The sequence below is a fragment of the Tympanuchus pallidicinctus genome, unplaced genomic scaffold (genome assembly GCF_026119805.1).
Source record: "Tympanuchus pallidicinctus isolate F22 unplaced genomic scaffold, pur_lepc_1.0 scaffold1, whole genome shotgun sequence".
NCBI lineage: Eukaryota > Metazoa > Chordata > Aves > Galliformes > Phasianidae > Tympanuchus > Tympanuchus pallidicinctus.
This window is the reverse complement of record NW_026294618.1, coordinates 47,895,712-47,921,237: the sequence shown is the minus strand read 5'-3', so window position 1 is coordinate 47,921,237 and position 25,526 is coordinate 47,895,712. Positions and strand designations below refer to the sequence as shown.

The 25,526-nt window shown below is 37.3% G+C and overlaps 1 long non-coding RNA gene across 1 annotated transcript in view; it reads right to left on the bottom strand.

The window, feature by feature from the left end:
- LOC128083711 (uncharacterized) overlaps positions 1-25,526 on the bottom strand; it is a 44,303-nt gene that overhangs the window by 5,665 nt on the left and 13,112 nt on the right. The window lies entirely within an intron of this gene.

The window sequence follows — 25,526 nt, the reverse complement described above, 5'->3', positions numbered from 1 at the left end:
ATGAGCAACAGAGATAGAGCACTGCGTTTCACTCAGTAAGAATGCTACTACCACATTTGAATGTGTTATTAATTTCTTACAGCTCAGAGCAATGCTCATGAATAGGATGAGGTCTTGGGAGAGACAGACCTGAAGAGCAGCGCCCTGATTTCTTGCTTGGCCTGGACTCATTACACTCTGAACATTTGCACAAAGTACAGATTGTCATCACAGGAAACCATCTAACAGATAAATTTGCAGCCTGCTAGAAAACAGCAGAAAGATTTTGACACTCAACCAGCTCTGTTTCAGTAAAATTGTATTATTGCTTGTACTTTGGCTTCAGGTATCATTTGCACATAGATCTTTATTTCAGCTGTAGGAAGAAGAAAGCCATTTCCTTTTAGCACTTGTGACTTTCCATGCAGGAATGTAAATCTTCTTTCTTCACCATTTGGACTCTTACTGTCCACATATCTAACTCTGGATCACAGAAAGCTGTGCTTCTGGTAGTTTCTGCTCTCTCTATTACTACATCATTCCTATCTTCTCTAAAGTTTTAAAAATAATTTTGGATCATGGAGCCAAGAACATTATACTGCTATGAAAGGACTAAATACCATATTAGGATGAAACCATAAAAATGTAGGTTGGAAAATGTGTGAAGTAGTTGTGTTCTTCTGTTTAATTCTGATAAAGCCCCCACTTGAACACAGTATCCTGTTTCAGGGTTAATATCAAAGGAATGATGTAGAGTAACTGAAGAATAGAAAGAATAGTCACAAGAGTATCCAAAAGGCTGGAAAGCATGAACAATTGCCTAAGTTAAAGATAACGTAACATAGCTTGAGATACGCAAACAGTTGCTACAGTGAGGAAGTGAGCAATTTGTTCTCCGTGTTTATAATAGATGGAGTAAGCATAATGATATATAAATTGCAGCAAAAAAAGGTAAAGATTAGACATCTGAAAAACTTGCAAAATTTCTTAGCATGCAGGTGATCCTAAGTTAGGCAGAACAGCTATTAACCTCAAGCCTCCTCTGAAGCAAATAGTTCTACATTATGCAAGTAGACTGCTTCACAAACTTCAACATCATTTCCTTCAGAGAAATGAAGATCTTGAGCCTTAAGTTACTAACTGAAGTAGTGGGATGTAGATGGGAGTAGAGTGAGTGTCTCTTTCTAGAAATTCAGCTCCTTGGAGGAGCAGGTGCCATGGTCAGTATAGCACATCCACATTCTACCTTGCCACCACTGTGCATATACACACACTGCATGGCAAGGAAAATAAGAAATTAAATATCAGGTCTCATCTTACAGAGATCAGTTATTTAAAACAAACAAACTAGCATTTTTCAGAGCTATTTGTATTTTGCATAGAATGTCATTCATATCAGCTTACATCTGTAAATCGCTTACTCATCTCTGATTTTTATTGCAAGTTCTTCCAATTACTGTAGGCAGCTGCAGAAGTCTTGACTAGAAAATAGAAACTCTTTCAGTAAGTTATCTTTCATGTATGTTTCAGAATCTAGCGTACAAACAAGAAAACCTTTAGTAAAGCTCAAGATGATTACAAAGAAAAATAGACTTAAAAAGATTTTACTACTACTATCATGCCCTCATCTGTGTAGCAAATAGTCATAGAAAGCCAAACAAACACACGCAACAAAGTCACAATGTTGTGGAATTGTGAAAGCCCAAGCAAAATTCTTCGTGAAAATAACAGGTTCAACAATATTTGGCTTTGCACTCTCTCTTCTAAAACTTTTTTCAGTCCACATCTGCTCAGCTAAATCATAACTTAAGTCTTACTGACCTGTGTATTAGACTCTCAAGAGGATGAAATCAGATGATATGCAGCACATGTGAAACCTTTTTACTTTAGCCGTGTGTTACTAATGCTAAGTAGACAGTTTCACTATGGAAGTTGCTCTCTTTACTCTAAGTCTCAGAAATGCCATTATTTCTCCTTAATCCATGGCCAGTTCAACTCTGTTCCTCAATTAGAGCCAGTTACACAGTGTGCTTACTTAAAAGGAAAGATTTACTCAAAGAGCTCATAGCTCAGATCTTAAGAAAGAAGTAAACTAAAGTATTATCAAGCAAATTTTTATCAAGTTGTCAATCCACAGATGCTTGAAGATCAATATTTTACAATAGTTTAAAACTACCTTCTTGCCCTAGGGCATATTGCTGGAGCATCTTCACTATTGTAGGACTCAGAAAGATTTGATCTGTGTGAAATGAGTTAAAAAAAATAAGGTTTCTTCATAATTAGATCTTTGGTAGGGAAAAAAAAAAAAAAAAAAAAAAAAAAAGAGGCAAAACAACAGTTAATAAGTGTTTTGGAAACCCTAGCAAAAGCCATATATCAAGAAGCATAGGGGAAGTGATTATAGGGAGGCAGAAAAAGAAGGGCCAATGGAAGTCTGCCTTGTCAAGGTAGGAGTTAAGCACACATGCTGGTAAATAATAGTAACATAAGATACAAGTTTATATATCATGAGGAAAATTTATGAATAGATTACTCCACTGAAATGATAGAAAAAATAAAAATGATACTGTGAAATAGCAGCAAAAGATTTTAATTAATGCACAGGTGTTTGTACATTAATTGTTTCTTAGAACACCATAAAACACTGTACAAAATTCCATCTCTTTCTGAGTTATATCTGTACAAACAAATATATCGCTACAACAGCATCCAAAATTCACACCTACATGTTTCCCTTTGTTCTCTAAGAGGGTGTAAATTTTCTTTAATAGACTGTAAATTTCTGTTGTACAAATTGTTGGTGTGCATGAAAAGGCAGCTAGGTAGGTACAGATGAAACAAATCTCAGTCAGATACAGAAGGAAGCAGGACAGCTTAATAAAACTAAACTCCTGCTACTTGGCTTTTCTTTATGTTCAGAATGTTAACCCATGCTGACCAAGTCACCTCATAATAACATCAGCCACGTATTAATCCTGTGTTGCAAGTAGGATGACTAACACAGAAAAGGTAAAATGGGCTGTCTGTATCTGCAGAGTGTGCTAGAGAGTGAATTCTCAGACAGGATTTTTTTTGTTCCTTGCCCGGTCCTTAAAAATTTGGACTCCCTTGACATCAATACATGCATTTCTCTATTAAACTGTGCAAAGTAAACTCTCCCAGCTTTGCTACCTTAGCAAGTCCAGTCTCCTCAATCTCTCACTTGTGGCTTGAACCCTCTTAATTAATATTTGAGGAAACAAAAGCAACTAATGGTTGAAGTCACTGGGCAACCCCATTCCAAATCCTTGTACACTGGTTAGGCGATCTCTCTAGGGAGTTTGAAAGTGCCTTATAGGTACCAAGTGATAGATTTTCATAATCATTCTCCACACTGGGGCAAGAAAACTTGCAAGGCAAGACGCTGGTGTTTTCCTCTCACTTTGTGTGTGTGTTGTACCAGACTTGCATGCTCACACATTCACACCCTGCAGGGGACAATTTTTGTCCCTGCCAGTAACTTCAGTAAACATGCTTCATGTTCTTTCAACCAGTTATGACCTGTTATTCTTCAGACATACGCACAGGCAAAGCAGGATCTTCCTAATACCAGCTCTCTGCATGTTTACACAGCAGGGAGGAAATATACTGAATGCATATGCCAAAATAAATATGATTATTACCCTGCCATTGTGAAAGAAGTTATTCAAAAGTGAGATCAATAGAAATGTGCTGCAAATGCATGATCAGGTGATTTTGCAATTAGGATAACAATTTATACAGAGCTAAAGCAGTGAACAACAGATACAGGATCAGAAATATTAAATTATCTTTGTTATGTGGGTGGGAGGTTTGACATTCAGGATTTTATTTATCTAAATATTTGTGAGCTGCATAGTGACTAACATTAAAATATCAAAATGACAGCTAAACTCATATATTAGTACAAAGAGGCAGTGGTATAATTACTAGGATGTATGAGGATATTTAAAGGCTGGCTGAGGTAGAAACATAGCTTTAGTGAATGTACTCAGTAAGACATTCTGGCATTCAAAATGATACGTTTTAAGTAATAGCAAAATTTAAGTCCAGACCACTTCAAAATAGGGCTTGCCCCCTCCCCTTAAACACCACAGTTTGGAGCCAGCCTGATTATGAGATGATTGTGCTTTAGCTTCCAAATCACTTAGCTATTTCAGAAGTAATATTGTACCTATTTTGCTTATCAAAAAGTAACGCTCTCTTTGGTGACCTTACATGCTGAGATTTAAGACAAAGTGGATGCAGTCTCCTGTGGCAATAATAAAAATTATCTTCCCTTCTCCTTTCTCACATTCTACGTATAACCAGTAATCAGTCTTATGGCATATAACAATTTAGAACAGTATTTTACAGAAACTTGATTAAAATGACACGGTTTGAGAGGCGGGGGAAGAGCAAAGCAAGACAAATTTGCAACTGCTAGAGGAAAATGCATTAATCTTGGTGGTCTTCATATTAAGTTGTTTTTTCACATCCAGACACTTCCTTTGGTGTTCAGTGCATCCAGAAGCTGTTTCCCCAGTCACTATGACTGACAACCACCTTTAAACAGCAGGAACTCCCACTCAGAGTATGCACTCAGTTTTCTCTATGTGAAACAATGTGAGAGAAAGCAAGAAAGGAGAGAAAAAAAAGAGAGGAAGCTTGTTAGATACATTGACCTCATCTTAATATGGAGTTAAAACATGTCTGGGATTGCAGACAGTAAGGAACTTGAGAAATGCTCTTGTGGTTAGTAATATAAACCTTTTTTTGTTTAACTGAACAGTAGATCCTCATCTGAAGCTCTTCAGCAACATTCACTTTATTAACATCTAAACACTTCAAAAAAATGAAATGCATTTCAATATTCTTCCATGCCTCTTCACTGGTGAAAGACTAGGTTGAATAAAATGCCAATTTAAGTCAGTGAAGACAGCATGCGATGACAAAAGGGATGATTGAGGAGGGATGGGTTCAGGAAGAAGATCATGACCCAAACACTGTGATGGAGATGGAACCAGAAGTTCCCCTCCTAACATCTTGCCCTGTGCTTTGGGAAAAAAAAACATTTCCTGCCACTTTCAGAGCCATTTTTGGAGTCCTGATTCAGGGTTGATATGCCCAAGCCTACGGAGAGGGCAGAAGATCACTGCCCAAAATGGAGATAGCTACCTGTGTAGGGAGAAAGGGAAAGCAGGAGAAAAGGATAAAGGCCAAAAGGTGTCTGTGCAAAACCTGGACAAACTGTTATCACCAAGAGGAATTCCATCATTTTCCTTTTCCCAAAGAAAACAACTGTCTCTAGTCAACATAAAGCAACAGCGATGGGCAATTCTGAAGACCACTGCAGAAGTTATATGGGAACTCAGCTAAGTCAGAGCACTGATGTTCTATCTAGTACTTAGGCCACATAATAAATAACTTTCTAGAATGTATTTCTGGTCTCAATTAAAACAAAATAAAACAAAAGGCAGTCTAGCTAAATTCTTTACATATCATATTTAGATTCAAGAGTTTTAGGCTCGCACAAAACTTAAAACCTAGAAAGGAGTCTTTCTTTTTTCTTTTTTAATGCTCCAAACTTTAAGGCTTTTATTAGAGTTAAATAAAATATAATTCAAAAATTCAGAAATGATGGGACACTTTATTCAGAAGCCATGTTCAAAGTAGTTACAAAAGTCATGGAAAATCATCTACAGGCTGTTAAGAATAAAGATACAACCCTGGCTCAATAAAATCAGAAGAACATAAGTTCTTATCAGCAATGTTTGGTTTCGATTGTTGTATTAGTTACACAACAGCCATGTTGCCCAAATACATTCCAGTTATTGATACAACAAAAAAAAAGCTACATAAAACATTGTAAAGCAGGAGGGGATGCCTACCACAGCAGTGGTGAGACCAGTCACACGGCTCCTTTGCACACACCCAGAAGCTTCCACAAAATATAGGCTGCAAACCTCTATTTACTAAATTCAAAAGTAAAAACATAGACCATGCATTATTTTACAGATGGCCACCACACGACAGAGGAGCCACATGGACACACAGCCTTGTGGTTTCCAACAAACTGAGAGCTTAATTTGTCTACTATTCTGCCACCTTCTGTACATAAATGCTTCGCAACCTGCCTGACTTCAGCTTCCAATTTTCATGAAACAGCCATTTGTACCTGCCATGCCTGCACTTACCCCCCCCCTATGGAAATGAAGTCTTGGAGGGCTACACACTTCTGGCTGGCAGAGACTTAATCATATGATGTAAAGTCAGAAAATAATGAGCTTTCGCCTCCTGCTATGGTAGTAACCTTTTAATGCAAAAACCTATTTCACCTGCAAATGCAACTTAGTAGAAGAAAATAAATACAGAAAGAAAAACTTACCTCCTATTGTTCTTATTCTTCTTGATGTCTCTTTAGAAACACTTCAAAGAGGTTTAATGTTTTCACTGAATCACAGACTTGTAGGTGTTGAAATCGACCTCTAGAGATCATGAGTCCAAGCCCATGCTAAAGCAGGTTCCCTACAGCAGGTAACATTTTTTGGCCCTCTGAGTTAGTGGGGGGAACTAAAAACTGTAATAACAACAAAGCTAAACTAAAAAAACCCACAACTTTTCAACAGTTAAGCATGCTGAATTTATGTACTTTTTTTGCAGAAGTATGTCCTCAGTTTTTATAATGAAGCAACTCACATCTTGGACTCACATCTGCTGCTAGAAAGCGAGCCAAACTCTGCAATAATTGCAGTAAATATAAAAAAAAGTTCAGAGGAAGTGCAAAGAATAAAAGCACTGGAGAAAGATGCTTGTAATTTTTCATTAGGAAATTTTTTTAAAAAAAGAAAGAAAGAAAGAAATCTGATGATTTTTTTTTATAAAACAGAAGCAAGAGGTTTTCTAACACACTGTACAGTGATAGAACTTACCCTTTGCCTTTATTGGACCGTCAAAGAAGCCGACAGGACAGCACCAACATGAGATGGTACATAGTTTCTTGTATCTTTCAACAAAAACGTGAGCAAAAAGCATGTCCAAACTTACAGTTTTCCTTGCAATACTAAGGAGAAACCTTGTCATTATATTACAGTTTAGAGGAAAATAAGAAATGACTGGATTAACCTTTTACACCATGCCTCCATTTCTGTCAGTCACATTGTTATGCATCTGTTTCTTCATCTGAAAATGACCAGATATACTGGATCATGGTCTGCTTTGGTACAGCATACTAAAAGATCCATATCACACTATCCCATAGTGCTACAGTAAGACAAGTCTGAAATATTTTTTAAAATACATGCAGTAAACAAGTTAATTAACATAAGTAGAAGGGTTAATTTTATTAGAAGAGCTCTTATTTCAAATTATAATAACTTGTTGCTTTCCTTTTCAGTGCATGCTTCACTTTCCACACATAGCCATGTCCTGACAAAACAAGAAAAACTCCCATAAGCAATGGTGGCTTTTCAGTCCATATGTCTCATTGGCTTGCCCTGGATGCATCATGCAGGCCCCTGTATATAAATGTTTCTCTGCGACACCCCTGAAAAAATGATATACATGCATGCAGAGCCTCTATCACAGGCCATGCATGTGGAAGCACGCACAACATTAATTTTGTAGGCTTATTTTACAGGTATTCAAATACAATTATACCTGTAAAAACAAGTTGATGTTTTGATATTTCTGTGTGACTACCCTGATATTTTTAACATACCAGCAAAAGTCTCTCTGACATGGGACCCACGCACCTCTCTTCTGTCCTACTTCCATATCCTGTCGTCTAACTCTGTTGGATATTACTTTCAAAACTTTAGTCCTCGTGTATTCACACTAGACTCATGGCATAGAGAATAATGTGGATCACCTTATAAGATAAAACAGGCATGTTCAACATGCAGACAGGGACAGCTAATAACACATCTCCAGAAGACTGTAGATTTTTAACATTATTATGTGACTTTTAGCAATGTTTTTAATTAGTCTTTTGTGTGTAGCATGAGTGTAGACTGCATAGGAAACAATGCAATGCGGGGGAAAGGAGGGTGCAGTACCATGCTAACTCTGTCTCTCACACCAACAACACACACTCAGTCAAATAGAATAATCCCTTGTCTAACTCATGACAGCTGTTCCAGCTCAGCTGAGAGGCTTAATCTGGCCCCAGGAATGCACCCATCGTTCAGCCAAATCATTGATGTGCTATTAACACTGTCTCATCTGAAACCAGAACAGGAACAGGGCACAGTGCAGTTCTAACTACTTCTTGCGCCCACCATACACAATCAAATTGCAACCCATATATATTGGGTATATGTGGTTGTGGTTCTTGGTAAATAAAACATGGTGTTATTTCTACCTACCTGATGTGGTCTCAAAAGAAATGAAAACTCAAATCTGGGTAGTCTAGGCTGATTTTGTCTCAGCTATTTCATGTTATACTACACTAAATATACTATATATATATATATATATACTATATATACTAAAGCTTTGCAGACTACAGCCTTTCTCATGTTCCTGAAGAGCCAACAGATATTAGGGCAATTCATTTTTTTGTTTTAAAACATCACTTTATCGTGACTTTATTTTTCTTCAGTCATCCTGTAGCACTGATCTATTCTGAACATCTGGACAGTGAAGAGGAGCTGGTCCCCTTTCTTGGGTCATGTCTGCATTCAACATCCTGTTGACAAAATGGGCTCACCTCTTATACTCCTGTTGTGGTTTAACCCAGCTTTCTGTTTGGCATGGAGGAGAGAATCAGAAAAAATGGTTAGAACTCATAGTTTGAGATAAAGGTCATTTACCAAGACAGAGATGGAAGAAACAAATAATAGTAGAAATGATTATTTACATACACGTATGTGTGTGTATATATCTATTTACAAAACAAGTGATGCACAATAATTGCTCACCAACTGATGACCAGCCATTTCCCAAGCAGTGCTTGACCTCCCCATCCAACTTCCCCACTATTATAGTTCTTCATGATGTCGTATGACATGGAATATCCCTTTGGCCATTCTAGGCCAGCTGTCCTAGATCTGTTCCCTCACAGCCCTTGTGCATCTCCAGCCCTTCCTTGCTGACAGGACAATAGCAGAAGCTGAAATGCCCTTGGCTCTGTACAGCACTGCTCAGCAACAACTAAAACATCAGTGTGTTATCAAAATTGTTTTTCTCCTAAAGCCAAAACATAGCATCATACCAACTACTATGAGGAAAACCAATTTTGTGCCAGATGAAACCAGGACAATTTAACTTTCACCTTGTTAAGAGTCCCACCCTGAGTGGCCAAGTCTTCAGATCTACAACAGATCCTGAAGTTATGAATACAGTTTCCTGACTTCTTCCTGAAGTTATGAATACAGTTTCCTGACGTCTTCCCAAATGTTTTAATGTTTCTGAGACTGTTCATCATTAGAAAGGAGTGCTGTGCAGAAAGGCTGTGTTTCTTCAGAAAATGCTGACAGATGTCAGGAGAGCAGCACTGAACATTGGACTCTTTGAATGAGGGACTAACTATATTAGCAATCTAATGTCTTAGGAAGGAGATCTGACAGACCATTTAGGAATGTCGATAGAATGTCCAAGAAAACAAATATTATTTTGGTAGATTTTATTAATCTAGGACCAAATTTTTCTTCCTAGGAACTAGCACAACTCAGAATGGCATGTGCTTTATCCATATGACAACAAAATAAGAAAATTGCCACCCAGGTTTAGAAAATGAGCCTTTTCCATTTTTTAACATCCATTTATCCAGAAGAAATAATGCAGTATCTGAAATTACACAAGAGTTATCTGGAAAAAAAATTGCATTGGATCACAGAAGCTGTCAATACAGTCATAAGGTTCAAAATACTTTCTTTTCAAAAGGAATCACATTGCCTTTTGCAAAGATACTTCTTGTAGTGACCCATAAAAGTATTGCAGTACATTGCCACAGTATCCAATATTCTCTAAAATGATTTTGCCCCTTCTTATTGTAACTTGCTAGTTCAAAGAAAGGTATTTCACCTGCATGCTATTACAGCAAACAATTAGTAGTAAAATACACAAATTAGTATCTACTTTTAAGAAATCAAAATTTTAGGAATTATTCCTGTGTGTTTGCATAATAATAGATAACTTATTTGAACAGTTCTAATATGCAAATGCTTGGTTTTGCCTTCTTACTTTGTAAATACTTTCTAACATTTACCTTTTATTAATTTATGCAGAGAAGAAACCAATGCCAATACAGAAAAGCTTGTTCAAAAGAAGAAAAACATATGATGCTGGGTCCAGCAATATATGCTTAAGCAACCCTAAATAAAGATGAGAATGGTCTATCTTACCTGTTCTTCTCTTAATACAGTTTTCCTTCTCAGGAATGACTTTGCACAGTTTAACTGAATTCATATAGGCAGTGCTGTTGCTGCTACTTTTCTTGATGCTATTTAGCATCTTCACAAATTATGTTTAGAAATTACACACAGTTTCTCATCCTTGGTTTTCTTTTGCTCAGTTTTAGTCTATTATTCCTATTTAAGCTCCTCCCTTTACTCTTTTAAGTTGGTCTTGTAAATCATGAATGTAAATACAGCTACACAGACAGTATTCTTTCACAGTTTTAAGCAGGCAAAAAAATCATTCAAACCAGTGACAACTTCTTATACATCTATAATCAGTGTAAGATGCTTCACTGTACTAGAGTTGATTGATTTATTCAGAATGAATAAGGTACCTGATGAAAAAAGTCATGTTCCAGTTCACAAAACATCTGCAAACTGGTCATGATTTCTGTAGATTTGTTGCTGAATCCTTTCACAGATTCCAATATGGATTTCAACCTAATGGTTGAAGTAAACTATTCACTATTTCCTATACTTCATTTAAAGTTGTGATTGGTGGCCCACATTGCACGTCATTTCTTCAGTCAAGAGAAGCAAAAGCTTATGGGTACTATTCAACAGTCAACAGAAAATGTTCCTCAGGTACAAGTTTGAAATAAAAACTCACTTAGGTAAAAACACATAAAACTGGTAACTGAGTAAACTGGTGGTGACCAAAACACTCAGAATAAGTGGGTACACACAAACAGACCACACTTTGTCAGAGATTGTTCGCAAAACATTTTCAGGACTTCTTTTGGCTAACTTTGCAGAAATACTGAAGATGTCTAAACATTTCACATCCTTTAGCGTATTGGAAAATAATACAAAGCTATTCTTTATGACTATGAGGAAAACCATGGAAAGGACACATTTTAATACATCAAAAGATAAGAATCAATACCCAGTGTAGAATTTATGAGGAGGAAAACATTTGAATCAAATAGATAGAGTTCATTAGCAACAAAAAAAAAGCTATTCTCTGAAATGAGGTTGATCAGGACATCATCAATGTGAAGAGAGCAATTTTCAAGAGCAATTATGTGACTTAGATGTCTTCTTGATAAACTAGATGTTTTTCCCTACAATCAGGGCTATGATTACAGTATATAATCCACACTAGCTGTGTAAAACTGAGTGAGTATTGAGAGGGCAGCTAACTAACTTCTTGCAAGCTATAGATGTCACAAGGGACTTGCTGCACTTAATGAAGCAGCCAGTATATGCCCCTCTCTGTTAGTCCTCACATGGTGATATAAGGTTGTGCTTTCACTCCATTCCAACTGCATCATTTCATGAGCAGAAGTGTAACACTTCAGTCTCTGGAAAATCTAGGATTTGGTTTTTCTTGAGCAAGAGACAAAATACGGTATGACAGTTCACAAACTCATCTCAGGAAAGTCCATTTGAAGTGTAGATTTTTAACTAATGATAGCTAATGAACCACAAGGTGTTAATCAATCAGTCAATCAATCAGTCAATCAAGATCCAAATGCCTGAGTGCTTTAAACATTTTTGGAGTATAACTGAACAGAATTCTAAGGTCATGTTTACACAAATGTATGTTCAAAGCACTCAGACAGCAAGTCCCAGGAATTTGGGGGAACAAGGGGTTCATTTAATGTGAATTTCACTATGAGATTGGCTGATGTTCTGTTTGCTTGCTCTCTTCCCTTTCTATGTTGATTATTCCCTCAGTTTACGTTTATCATTATTTTCTCTAGAACTTGTCCCCTTACATTTTAAACCATCCACTGCTTTTTCTCTGACCTTCACTCCACACCACAAATCCATTTCTTCAGCACTCTGTTTGAATTCCTTTTTTTTTTTTCCTTGATGAAAGTAGGTCAGCCTTGCTGTCTATACCCACCAGTGTTTGGCATATATTTTACTCTTTCTGGCTACTGTGCACACATGCAGTCACCACAGCTGCTCTTGTATCCTGAAGGAGCTGAGCTGTTGCCAAGCCAGGGACAACTGACTTCTTACTATCAACATCTAAGGTACTTCAAGCTCCCCCCTCCAGCACCCCTTTGAGCTCAAAAGCATTTCAGCCAAGTTTGAGAAACATTGATCTCACCTCCAACTGTGGCCAATACCAGATGCTTCAGAGAAACAAGACATCCTGTATGGAAAAATATGCCAGAATTTGCTGTGATCAGATAGACAAAACCTACAACTAAAGAAAGATGAAATGTCTCTCATGCAAACAAGACCCAGAATCTGACCCTAGCCTGAAATATATTTCAACAACATCAGATTTGGAAGATGAACAGATTTGGAAGAAAGAACTTCTTCCTTATGGAATGAATAAAATGGAAGGAATAAAAGAAAAACCTTCGAGACATAACCTGGAAGAGAAGAATTTTGTTCATTTTGTTCACTGCTGATTTACAACAGTGAATCCTATCCAGATTTTCATTTTAGCTAAGATTTTATCCTTCCCATAGCGTTCAGTACTGGATATGTTTCTGCCATGCTATTTTTACCACACTGTTTGTTTTCTAAACTAAAGAAAGAGAAGAATATCTCTCATTTTTTGTGTGTCTTAGCTCTAAGAAGAGAATACAATCTTCTCATACAGTTTAGCACTTGATTCTAGATTTCCTTATCTACTCACATCCTATTTCTTTATAAAAACAAGACTACCATAGCATAAAATAATGTACTGCCTGCAATGAAGGACAATGTATCACCATCAATTGCATTATCCATACTGTTTTCTTCACATATTATGTCTTTTTTTTATTTTTTGGCCACATCTGTTTTGTACTCTAAGGCACACAGTGCAACAATTGATGACATTTTGTCATGCTGAAAATCAATCTTTTAATTCTCTTTTGTCTTTAACTTGCAATCTATGATGACACTTCAGGAGAGTTGCTTTTTAATAACTTTCTGACAGACTGCGTCAAAGGCCTTTGAAATTCCAGATAAATCTTTTATATTAACCTCTGGGGCTCAGCAGGAGTTAAAACTCCCCAGAAGTTTAAAAAGTGAAGGCACTTCTTTATAGCCTAATTCTCATGAGAAAATTGCAGATAGCACTTCAAATAATATCTTAAAAATACCAAAAACATTTTATTTTCAAGACCATTCCCGTACACTAAATGCCTAAAAGTGGCTTGTATCAGAACTGCTTCAGGTGAAGTGCTGCACTTGTACATTTCTCACTATTGATATTTCAAGCATACTGTTGTTTCTTCATACATCATCACTCTCAGAAAAATGTTCTTTGCTTCTTCATCTAAGATAACAGCAAATGACATACCTAAGATTTCCCAGATAAGCTATTATTTCTGTACAGAACATCAATTATCCACTCTGCCAGGAGCCACAGATCAGATGGAGGAAGAATTAGTAGTTTTGTCTTAGCAGAACTCTTGTATCACCAGTGACTGTCTGCATCTCTACTTCCAGCCTCAGTTTTTGGCAGTATTACACATTTAACAGCAAAGTTGTTATTCCTACCTCACTCCATTGCAACGTTATTAAATGTTAAAATGCATAGAGGAATGTCTTATCTTATAAGTTCTATGTGATAGCTGTACTTCTTTAGCTGGAACAGATAGAGATTCTGTGTCCTTGTATCTCAGCCTCTCCCCCACATTTCCAGAAGGCAATCCAGTGACTTCTATTTCAAAGAGCTGAGTTTTGCTTTCTCTCCTAATTTATGCTCCCTTCTCCAAGACAAATGAATAAATGAGTCACAAAAACAAATTTGTTAAATGAAATGAATAGACGAATGCAAAAGAAAAAACATCCATAAATAAGAAATCATTAATCAGCACCACGATCACTTAAACTTTGGCAGCCCCTCAGAGATGCATATGTAGCCAAAAGGAAAGATGGGACAAAATAAAAAATTAAGTACTTTCTGATTGTGGAGAAAAACAGTGAAATTAAATTGCAGTGTGCATTAGCTCTGAAAATAAAGTCAGTCTGACAAAACAAGCACTATCTTTGTCTTATAGCATGTATATAACGGTGACATACACTTTTGCAAAAAATTTTCCAAATTATGTATGCAAACATTTAGCCATTGCTTTGATCTGATATGGGCCCATGAGTTTGTTTTAATCACATGCACATCCTTCACCACTCTCCAATTTCTAGGTAACTCTCATTCTTATACTATTGACTAGTGTATCTGTATAGAGGATAAATAATGAAAAACTGTGTAAATTAAGAAAATGTAAGTTACTTTAAAAAAAAAAAAGACTATCAGTCTTTGTTTTCATTTAAGTAACTGTTGAAATAGCTCAATCATTTTACTGTGTGTCATTTGGAAGTACAAGACCATGGGTTTTGCCTTTGAGGTTAGCTGGGGATTAGCTATTACCAAGTCTTTAAAAGCTAATATTTATAAACCTTAATTAAGAACATCATCATTGTATCACAGAGGCTGTACCTGACATAAGCTTTGTTTTGCACAGCTAAGCTTTACACAAAAGCCAAACTGCTGACACAAGACTCTGTGAGCAGCATCCTCAAACAATGAAAACAAAAGCTCAGAGACACCTCCTCAATGAGAGCTGACATTAATGTTTTATAATATAATCCAGCTATAGATAAGCAAGTTTACTGAAGCACTGCAGCCAGAGAGGCATTTGTTATATTTAGCAGCTATTATCAGTTCGGACAAGAACGTTCCCACTGCTAAGTTGTAAATATCAGCTAACCACTTCTCCAAAATTAAAGTTAGAAAAAGACCCGTAATCAAGAGTAAGATTTCTTCTCCTGGCCAATTACCTAACTGTTATTGTTGTACAAAAGAGAAATTACTTGATTTCACTGTTTCAGCATACATACTTTACTGAAGCTCCCTTCTGCCTCAGGCATTCCACAAGTTTAATTCAATTATTCTCAGGAAAACTGTGAAAAGCAATATCCATATGATGAGGAAAAAAAAGTGGGTGTGCTAAACCTATTATCCATCTGCAGAGTTAGTCACCCACCTGCCATGAACTGGATCCCTAAAGCCAAACTTCACTGTTACTGTAATGCTGCTCTCATTCAGATGGCATTGATGGTCACTGCAGTCATTACAGAAAGATTGTTTTGTGTTCTTCACATTAAGTATCAGCCTTTTCACTTTCGCCAGAGCCTTTCTAATTTGAGATGAGATGAGATGATGCTGCTAAACAAGGTGACAGAAATTCTCAAAGGCCAGGTTGAATGGGGCCACAGCCAGCCTGATCTGGTGCGTGGCAGCCCTGCCCACAACAGGGGTTTCAAACGGGGTGGACTTTAAGGTCCTTTTACACCCAAGTTATTCTGTGATTCTATGAAATACATGAGTTACACCTGGGGGCTGACTACAGAAATAGATTATACTTATATTCTTCAGAAAAAAATAGATTTTGATATATTTTTAAAATAAATTTTGCCAGCTTGGAATGAGTAGTAACCATTACGACCAATTTTTATTATAAATGCTTATTTTCATTTCTTTTATAAATGGTTACTCGATGAGAAGCATCAGAACCTTTCCAGGAGAGGAAGAGGTTAATTGCTCACTGGGATGATGGAAGCTGGGCACGAAAAATAAAGACCCATGATGCATATAAAGGAATTACAAAAGGCCTGTTTTCAAAATGGCTTACATTACTCATGAGTGACAAAATGTCAAGAGAATTTTGCAAGTCATTTTAAGTGTCAATTAGACTACCACGCCCAGAGACACCAACACTTTTCCATCTCTCCTCCTGTACAGCATTTCTGTATTGCTGCATTTCCTCAGTGCTATTGGTCTAACAGAGACTCAGAATCTTCTAAAATACAGTCTAACACAAATGAAACACCATTACATTCTGGAAGAAACCCCTTTGGGAATTTCAACTACCTAATGATGTTCTGGCCCACATAAGTTTGGAGAACTAGGCAAAAGTGAGTTTATATCACTCTTATCTTCCCTTCCTGTGACATGCATTACTGTCCTTTTTAAGCAGCTTTCCTACAGTTCAATTCATTTTTTGAGTGCAGGATTGCCAGCTCACAGACAAATATCCCAACCCGAGCATTGTTAATGTTCTTGCCCTACCACAGGTGCTGAAAGCTGCTCAAGGAATGTGCCAATAAATCTAGAAGAAAAGCATTTGTGGTCTGGGAGGCACAAGTCAGATGCAGTATGAGAATTAAGGTTTAGCACATCAATATTACTATCCCATTTATATACTGCAGATAAAACCCAATGCCATTGAGACAATAAGGTCCTCCCCTCAGACCATTCTCTGCCTACAATTTGAGCAGTCCCAGAAGGAACTATAATCAACAATGAAAGCAAGAACATAAATTAGAATACTACAGAGAGGAAAAGAACAGCCTGTACCTACATCTGAAACAGATTTATGCACAAAAGGCAATCAGGGAAAGACAGAAAGTCTTTCTGAGAGATGTAGGTTTCATCCTCCTCCTCCTACAGACTGCTAAGGATTGCTGAGTGCTTTGCTAGAGGAGAAGTGAGACTATCTGTCAGGAAGCAACCCTGACCTGAGTGGTGGACAGTGGTAAGGAAACTGGCCTCTGCTCACTCTCATACAAACTCTACATGGAATGTTACTTCACCACTGTGTCCCACAGCCAGGCGCTTCATAAATACACGGCCTTTTTCCCTTAAACATAAGCTTGTGTTAAAAAAAACAAACAAAAAACAGAAAAGAAAAAACCTTACCTACTAGTCACAACTCTTACATATCCATAGTCAGACTGGAAAATGCTGATAACTGTCCTACTGAATATATCTATTGCCACAGCCAAACATGTTATTTCATAAGGTAAATAACTTGAATAAATTACTTGAATAAATGAAGAACAACATTACAAAGAATGGACCATTTTTGACCTCAAATGTGATCATTCCTAAGCATAGATACAGGAATTAAAACAAATGCAACATACTGTTCATAGTCATCTTATTTTTCATCTTGCCACTTTCCATGAACACAGTTTTCAATTTATTTTTTTCTCTTTCACTGATAAGTGTAGAAAAAGACGAGAGAGAAAACTGATTAAGGCTCTGTCAGGCCTTGCCACATTTAATAACGGTGAGTTCAGGCACTGCCCTCTAAATCAAACAGAACTCAGCAATCTGAGCGCTAAACTTTCTCTGCTGCAAATGGATCTTTGCACAGACAAACCCTCAGGCCTGCAAGGAGCTCACCAGAGATTTGGGATATAAATGACCATGATAACCGGCATGATGCAGAAGAATGAAATGTGAACTAAAGAATGAAACAAAGGGAAGTGGTGCCTTGAAACAGGGAACAGTTCCCCTCGTCACATCACAGCAGAACTCTGAAATACTATGTGTAACAGTATGAAGCATAAAACAAAACATGAAGCATATAAACAAAAGAAAGATTTTTAGATTAGTGGTTACTCTCTGCTACCAAAAGAGATATTTGCACAACATATAAAGTTTATTTTTCTAAAGGATGCTATTACACATGCTGTAAAAGCAAGATGTCCAGCCTAGATTTTGAGATGAAATGCTAATATCTGTGTTAGATTTTGCTGCCTGTGCTTCCCATGCATTTCCACTGAAGGCAGCTTGTATCGCAACATAAACATTTTAATGACTTTGACCTTCTTTTAGTCAATCCAAAACCATGGTTTAAAATTGCAGCCCCAAAGAAGAGTTAACCCTCGGCTGAAAAAAAATCTTGTAGTTAGCATACTCATTGAGTGCCATGGAAAGTACATAGACTAGGTAGATGATTTTTCTTCCATCTAGCTTTTGCTATCTAAAATGTAGGCTTAAAATGTAGTAGTGGACACTACTGGTCTCTTTACAATTTAGAAAAAGGCAGGACAGTCTAATTGCAGGGGTGATTGAATTCATGTAAAAAAAATTAAAAAATTGGGATAAACATCCCTCTGTAAGTGCTTAGTTTTCGCTACTGCCTACAAAGAAAACCTCAAGGCAACCTTAGGGAAGACACATCCAACATCTGTATAGCAAATACAGTAAGAATAATTCTCTCATTTAAATGAATAAAGGCAGACAAGGAAAAACATTAGTCTCATCATCTATGGGGTCCATACAATTACAGGTATAATTTTAATTTTGTAATACAATGCTACATGATTTAAAGATTTCCCAGCAGACAGTTTCCAGTATTCTTCCTATTCTGGCAAGCTTGTTCATAAATCAGAAGAACTAAGAGCTGAATTTGAGCCAAATGGTTACAGCACTGTGACAATTTAGAAAAAAAAAATAAATTCAAAATAAACCCAGCTGATTTAATTCATAATTTATACAACTCAAAAAGTGATTTAAATGAAACAACCACAGGGAGAAAAAAAAAAAAAAAAAAAAAAAAACACAAAGAAAATCTTATAAAAAAGCATGAACATCCACACAAAGACTTAAAAGATACTTGCATAAGCATTAGAGAAAAAAATAGTAATAAAAGAAGTCTGAAGAAAAGATGGGAGAAATTACTAAGCAGCTTAAAGGAGATAAATGACAGATTATTGTATTTGCATTCTTTTTCTAAGGTGACTTTAATTTCTTAAAGGCTAAAATCCCTAGCAGATTCTTCAAGAAGCTTCTTTGTTTTAGATAATCTGTCTCCTCAAAGGGAGCGGTCTTTTGTAGCACTTTGTCTAAAGGATATAACTGACACCCCCAGAATTTTATTGCTGGGTGAAAAAGCAGACCACATCTTCATCTTCTCAGTTGTGAGAGGTATGTGAATTAAATTTTGACATTCATATTTTATAAATGGAAAATGAGATCGATGTCCTGTTTAACTTAGTCTACAGGGCTTTACTTAGAAGTATCCTCATTACTTGCTTATCTCTTCTTTATTACTGAAGATAACAGCAATGCAACAGGAAAAAAATATTACCCACTATGTTAAAAACAGAATTAGATCATGGTTCAGTGTTACATTTTCTAGTCACTTACTACAGAGTTTTTGGGTTATTGTAGAGAATACCCTCTCTTTTTTTTTTTTTTTTCCTATGTTAATCTAAAAGAAACATAAATCCATAAAACTATTTATTAGAAAATCTGTTTCAAAAACAACATTTGCAAAGCCAAATGAGGGTTTTCAAATGTGGTGAAGAATACATGCTCCCTACACAAGGCCACAAAGATAGTCCTCGTGCATCAGCATTGTGATGAAAAGATTTTCTTCTAAAACACACCAGAATAAATTGATAATTTAACTAGGCTGTTGTTTCCAGCACTGGACATTGCTGCTCACAAGGAGAAAACAAACTGCCCAAAGGAGGACTAATTCTGAATCAATACATCGCTGAACAATATTTTTCCCCACAATAGATTAGTCCATACTCCACAGCACAAAAAATGAAAATAAAAAATTCCTGTGATTTTTTTTCCAACACAAGCTTTGTTGATTCTGTTTAACCACAGAAGCAATTTATGTTCTAGAATTACAAAAACTGTTTCAATATTCAATATTCAGTAACAATTAGATCCTCCAGACTGGGCCACATCTTGGATGTAAAATGTATTTTCTTTCTGAAAAGCTCTCAGGGAAGTGAACTGTCACTCAGCATGCTAGAATCCATAATTTTGGTCACAGAGGATCATTTATGAACAAAAGCAAGATAAGAAGCACTTTGTAGAACTACTCTTAGAAATGCTTTTCTTGAATAAGAACCTTTTTATTTTGTCAAGGACTCTAGGTAAGAATGAGACTAAAACATCTTGAAACGTAACTAATAGCATAAACTAAATCTCACACTTTTAACACTGTCATTTTATTTGCAGGCTAAAGGAGAAAAAACACAGGGGAGGAGAGATATGTTACTGAGAAACAGAGGACATGTATATTTAGGAAAGCAACATCAAGACCATTAATAGTGCATGTAAACAATACCACAGGACAATAGGATTTTCCCCAGTGTATCGCAGAAAACGTCACCTCCAAATATTTAATTAGATAAATTGCCTGCAATTGTACTCTTTCAGGTGATCTTTTACATCTAAATGTAATCCTTACTTGTCTATGTCACCACAGCCTTTGCTGCTATAAATCTTACTAATGACAACATCTCCACAGCTTTTTTATTTCTTACCTAAGCACAGCAAAATTGTCAGATCAGTTCATGAGGAAGCAACAAGCTATTGTTCTTCCTTGCATTCCTGAACACCTCATTAACACAAATTTAATGCCCGTAACATTTTAGAGGCTTCGATTAGGTATGGAAGTATCACTACCTGTGTAAGGGATAGAAGTGTGTCATCACAGGATGTAACTAAACGTGCACAAAACTCAGTTATTTTCCTAATTGGAAACTAGAAAAAAAGCTTGCAGCTTCATTAAAAGCAATCCCTTCCAGCCCTTCCTTAAAGATGAGTATTTCTGTCTTAAGGAAAAATCAGTAAATTATTTTATGTCAGTCAAAACAGACTGGCACACTGCTCCATGGTTCTGTAGCTTCTACTCAACTGACTATAAGCTATAAAAATACCCAAGGGAAGTTAGTTTCATTTGGATTAGCACGCATATTTAATGTATAATAACTCACAATACAGAAAAAGCTCATACTGGGATTGAAAGCCTTTATTAAAAGAGATCTGGATTGCAATGAAGCCATGAGAATTTCTAGTCAATGGCGTATGAAATATAATTTAAAAGTTGGTTATTTCACAAGCTTCAGTACCACTGTAAGAAATAGTCTTCACTTTTTCACAGTGCATTTCATCTGGGAGAAGTGAGAAGGCCATTGAAAAAACAAGCTGTCCTATAGGGCCAGCAGCAGGAATATATCAGTAGTTAAAATATGTTAAACCAGTGAGGTTTAAGCAGAAGTTTACAGTTAGGTTTTCAGCAAAGTATTTCCTGAGGAGCCTAGTAAGCCAGTAGCGCTAGTAGTTTTTCAGTCATCTCTTCAGCTTTAAGGTCCAGTACTCTCTTCTGTCCAGAAAGCTATTAAGAGAGAAGTACCACAAATACAAGTGCAGTGAAAATGATTCAGGGATTATAGGACTGCTAAGGTTCTGCAGGAATTGATAGAGTTACAGTGCTGTTGTATCAGCACAGAAAATGAATGAATAAAGAAAGAAAAGACAGGAAAGAATTTTCCTGATAAAGGCTCTTGCCTGAGATTTGGTTGGGGAACTCGTTCCCGTCTTCCAGTGTGACCCTCAACCTCTGCCAGTTTGATCTAACTCCTTCCCCATCTGCTCCCCTACCACAGTCAACTCAGAAAGCATGGATTTCAGAACAAGCACATCACTCCAGTGCTCTAAGTAAATGAAAATTAATAAAGCTACAGAAATTCAGTACAATCAGCTTGTAACCTACCAACCACATCCACCTTCAACCTGCTGCAATTGTTAAAGGCTTCAGTTTATAAAACCTGCGCATTTTTCTTGCAAGACTCCCCAGCTGAGAAGGTATTCATCACTGCTTCGCAGGCAGCTTCTGTGGCTGTAAGGCTGAGCATAATTTCTCAGTCCTGAAATGCTGTTCCTGTACATGTTAGTAGTACTCCATGCCCACGCAGATTTCCTGAGCTTTCAACAAGACTCCTACAAGTGGCAGTAGGAATACATCTTTACTCATTGAAACACTGAGGCATCTGCTTAGTATTTCCTTGCAAATCAAACCCAAGAGGAGAGCCTGCAGGGTCTCAAGACACAACTGAAGCCTCCTTTCTCTGGTGGAGACAGCGTTTACAGCATCTTGTTTGCATGAATAATGCAAACCATGAGGGTGATGTTTGTGCACACTAAAAAGTAACAGCATCATGCTACTGTGCAGTCAGTGTCCCAAGGGCTTTCAAATAGAATTTTCACAGTTTACAAGCACAAAATTTTTCTCCTAGCTGCTAACTCTGAAAACTTCAATGGAAAGTTGGTCTCAAATTTGGGCAAAGCTCCCTTTTATTACACATTGCAAAGATTTTGTGAGCTAAACTGCACTCTAAATTACAGGTGTGAAACTGCATTTGTCCTCAAGGTCTTCATTTCTGCCTTGGCAATTTGTCCCTGTAGCTGAAGCTCCATAAACAATTGTGGCTAATGTATGAGCCAGATGGAATCCATTTTGCCTTTCTATAACTGTGGGTTCTGTGATTCGAGCAGAAGTAAAGCTATAATAAAACCCTTTTATCTGCAAGAGTGATAACGATCATTGCTGAATCAGAAAATATCATTCCCACTCTTGTATCTTAATGGTTACAACTTCAAGAACTACCAGGTATTAATTGCATAATGAAGGTGGACTTTCTGAACATTTTCAAAAAAAAATTTGAAAATATAGGGAAACTGACAAGTTAGAAAAATACCACCTTTTATGTATGATCTGTAGCACTGGTTTCACACTACCAATAAACATAAAAATCCCAGTGTTACCTTTAATGCAGTCATTTAGTGGAGGTACGTATAGCTGAGAGATAACTCACACTTCAGTTGCACGTAGATCCTCACCACAGAACCACAGCCCTACTTGACTGAAGTCAGTGCTCCCGATAACGTGTTCCTGGTAGCTTCTCCAAATCTATATCTCTCATGAAAATCTGTTGTTACTTAGAGTAAATCCCCAGCACTCTTTAGCTTACGTAACCTTTCTGATACTGAGACATGTAAAGTGATAGCCAGATTATTTCGATTTCTTCTCCAACAGTGACTACAATATTCCTTTGGAGTTACGCTCTATTAGGCAACACAAGCAGAGATCAATACTTGGATCTTTATCTGTTTCAACTTTATTTGCTTATTCCCCACTGTGCTTTCTGGGAGAATGATATCTACTACTTTCCAGTTACAGTATTTTGAACCACAACGAGAACTGTTCATCTGAATACTGAACTCATGTGCGTAGAGCAGAAATTAAGATAAAACTTTGCTTTATAGGTGAAGAAAAAAAGGAAATTCTGAGCCTCTTCCTTAGTTTTAATGTGATTGCACCATATTATGCCTGCTTTACACAAGGTAAGAAACCTCACAACTGAAGAAAGAGGCTATAAAGCCTCTTTGGTAAAACGTGGGACAGGGCCCCTCACCCTGCCCTCCTCCCCAATCTCTCAGTGTCTGTCCCTCCATCAGAGGCTGCTGTCCCCAGCACTTCTCAGCAGAAGCGGAAATCACCTTGTCCCCTCTTGGGCTCGGTGCTGATCAGGAATGAGAAGCAGTACCTCCCACCAACTCTATCATTTAGGAACTGAGCACAGATAGGAGAGGGCCAACTGTTGGTGGTTAAATATTTCTTTGAACTTGCACATCTCCACTAACAGGTGTGGGGAACCCTAAGCTCCACCAGCTGTGTGAAACTAGGAGTCTCTGCTAGCATGCGTCTGAACTCATGGGCTGCAGAAAGATGCCAGAGCCCAGGTACTGAGCAGTGCTAACGCACCTCAGAGCACAGCCCTCTCAGCACACATCTGCGTGATTACAACCCAAACGCTTTCAAGTCTTATTTCATTTTTCACAAGAATGAAGAGACACATCTGGGGCAAAGGTATGAGAATGCAAATTGCTGAACTCTGTTCCCAGCATCTCCATGCCTTCCTGTGTGTCCTAGGAGTTTACAACAGGTCTCCTTGCCTTCTTGATCATGAGCAAGAAGCCCTCTCAAGATTGTTATAAGCTTTAGCTCATTTGAAGGGCAAATATTCAGAGGATCTCCATGGAAGAATCTGCATTAGCATTCGTTTTTTCAACATGCCTACCAGCTCATGTGTGATTTAGTAATGTGCTTACACACTTCAGAAGGATGTTCATGCTTTATAGATAAGCACACATGCAAATGCATTGTTGGATCAGCATCAGAGTATTCACCACCAGATGGCACCCACAGGTGGCCAGTTTTATTATAATAGATAATCACACTTTCAGTATTTTTTTCTGGTGCACCAGCGACTAACATGAGAGCATTAGACTCTCTTGGCAGCTGTGACTGTTCTTCTTTTGTCAGTTTAAGACAACCTAAGGCATTTTAAAACCATATTATTTAACATTTTTATCTGCATAGGCACATAAAAAGAGGCTTGTCTTCAGTGCTATACGTAAACTAGACACGTGCCACATCACTATATTTCCCCCTTTTGTTTATATTCATTGTTACAGCAAACATTGTTTGCAGATCTACCATAGCACAATAGATTTCATTTCATATGTACACACTCCCAAATCACACACTGGGGACTGAGATAGAAAGACCACACAGCATCAGAGGCGCCAACTTGAGACACTGTAAGTGCTTGCTGTGGATCATGTCATTGGGAGATACAGGTTAATAAGAAGGTCTGAGCACAATGTCTGTAGCATCTCCTTCTGAGAACTTACCAACAAATCATGTCAGTCTGTGCAGTATCAAGCTGTTATGTCAGTAACACAAACTTTGATTTATTGTACACGTTTCCAGGGCCAAATGCCACTCTGCTACAATAAGAGATGTTCTCAGGCATACTGAGAAACTGAACCACACAGCTTTTAACATCTTAAACTTAATTTAAACTTAGTTTACTTTAGCTTAATAGGAGCTATTGTCAAACAGAGTGGGAGGCCACTAATCTCCCAGGTGTGCATAGTTCTTTGTCAGGATTTGCTAGCTGAGCCTGAAAATGTGTTCAAATGCATTAACATGTTCTAGTCACAGAACCTCAGCATTACAAGGCAGCAGACCCCATCTACTGGCACCAACCCACCCTTATGTCTTGCTGAGTCACTCAGTGAAGGAGTATAAACAAGAGAGAAAAATCAACACAAAACCAGTGCTACATTTCTTTCTAGCAATGTAGAAAGCACCTAGATCTCCATGATAATGCACTGCCATATTCTCCATATTACTATGGTACATCTGTAGTAATAGCATCACACTTCTCCTAAACTGTCTCCTGTATGTTTATTCTGTTCTTCCACAGCTTCTCCTGCCTTGATCCCTCATATTATTAAGATATTAGAAATAATTTATTTACAGAAGTGGTAGAGGACTGGAACAGGATGTCCAGGGAAGTGGGATCACTTTGGGACATTGTCCAGTAGTAGATTTGGAAGTGTTGATAGTAGGACTCTGTCACCTTAGTGGTCTTTTGCATTTTGTCACTCTATGTAAGCCACTATTATTGTTAACAGATCACAACTGTTTGTGCTGTTTTAATACAACTGCTGGTAAACACTGACAGTAAAATTCAATATACATAAATACATAAGGTTGCAAGCAGGGGAAAAAAAAAAAAAAAACA